The sequence below is a fragment of the Aplysia californica genome, unplaced genomic scaffold (genome assembly GCF_000002075.1).
Source record: "Aplysia californica isolate F4 #8 unplaced genomic scaffold, AplCal3.0 scaffold01850, whole genome shotgun sequence".
Lineage (NCBI taxonomy): Eukaryota > Metazoa > Mollusca > Gastropoda > Aplysiida > Aplysiidae > Aplysia > Aplysia californica.
Window position 1 is genome coordinate 10,894 of NW_004799120.1, and position 1,976 is coordinate 12,869.

Consider the following 1,976-nt stretch of genomic DNA (forward strand, 5'->3'; position numbering starts at 1 on the left):
ATAAATTTTACTCAGAGGATTTAGAAAGTAGAAGAAAGGCATCTAACAAGGAAGAAAACCTTTATGTTCTTCAAGTCAAAGTTGGGCTATATATGAGGTTGCAGATTCCGTAAAACAAAGATTCTCTACAAGTGAAGAATCTTTGGTAAACCTCTTACTGATCTAAAAGCTGGGCTGTCAGTAGTCTGCGGGTGCTCTAGTGTGCTTACCTGGAATAGGTATCCGGCCATAGACAGCGAAAGATCGTGTCAGCGTATATATATGTTTAGCGCCTATAAAATGGCAGCTTGCACTGTGTGCTTCCCAGGAAGTTGATATTGTTTCAGAACACTATCGACTTTACTTACTTACTTACTATCCATTACGCCATCTGGCGTTTAGGGCAGCAACAAAGGATCACCAGCTCTGTCTGTTTTGGGTCATCTTGGTCAACGTCCCCGACGAATGGTTCCAGGACTTCATTTCAAACTCCACTGTGACTATCAGCTTTGCTGGGGTAATAGTGCATTGTAAACACATAGAGCTTGCTGTTGAGGGGGAATTTGCGCTATACAAATGCTATTTATAATTATCTATTATTATTACATGGGGTAGGGGGGGTATGGGCTGCTCTAAGGTCGAGCGAGAAATACGCCATTCATTATAATAAGTAATTTTATGGTATGATACGGCTACTTATTAAACTCACATAGAAATAGCTTAATGTGTACTGCTGCCGAAGACTAATGAGTACTGCATTCAAGCACAGTGACACCAGCCCTACTATAAATTGTATAAGCGAGCCCATGCAATAATTTGTTAGGTCAACTCGGACTGTTTGACACATTAATTACGTGCTCGACTGTAATGTCGAGCGAGAAATATAGCAATTTATTATAATAAGTAATGATATGGTATGATACGGCTACATTAATACCCACATAGATAAACGCTTAAGTACTGCTGCCGAACACTAATGAGTACACATGTACTTATTACAGTAGTCAAGCCCAGCGACACCAGCCCTACTATAACTTGTATAAGCGAGCCCATGCAATAATTTGTTAGGTCAACTGGCACTGCTTGACGCATTGATTACGTGCTCAGCATATTACCGGGTGCACACTGCCGGTCGAATTCATCTGATATGTCTGCCATTTCTGTGTGCGAAGGGTGGCGTAGGGCGGGCAATGCTGAAGGATATGATTGGGATCCTCTTGGCCGTAACTTCCTCTTGAGAGAAAGCTCTATGGCAGTGTCTCAGATTTGAAGCGGACTGCAGTTTGTGCGCGACATAAGACTGACTGTCTTCTCCTGTCATCGAGAACAAGGAAGAAGAAGAAGAAGAAATCTGATATTTGAGTCAAGGCAGACAGATTTTCCTTCATGGAGGGGCAACAGCTGCCATCATGAGTAAATTTGATTGTGACCTTCAGAACCTTAACGCTCTTTCATTTTTCAAGGCTGAGAGTCGAATCGATCATATTGTACCAAAATGGTAGCTTTGCCCCCCCCCCTCCCCCAAAACGCCTGTTCGCGCTATAAAAGAAAATCTATGCTGGACCCCACTCAGTACGACTGAACTTGATTGAAAACGTGCACTGCGCATTAAATGAATACTTAACCCTATCCGTACGGCCTGGGGTCATATTTAATCCCCGGGGTTGTATTCTTCACATTTTAGAATACTTCTAATACGAAGATCTCTTTGAAACTTTCAATACTTCTCAAAAAATCATTTTGACAAACTGCTATGCAAAGCGTACGGATCTGATTGACGAGTAAATTTTCTCTATGGAAAGTGGTGGCACAGAGTTCCCAACGTCGTATAGATACGATAGGAAAACACGACGTACGATAGGGTTAATTGTTAAAAAAACAACTGGCTGTGGGATACATTTCATATCGAGAGCAGCCAGCTGTTAGATCAATACTTTAATCTGAGTCACCAAATCTGTGATTGCCACGCCCTTGTCAAAACTGTAATTATACATTTC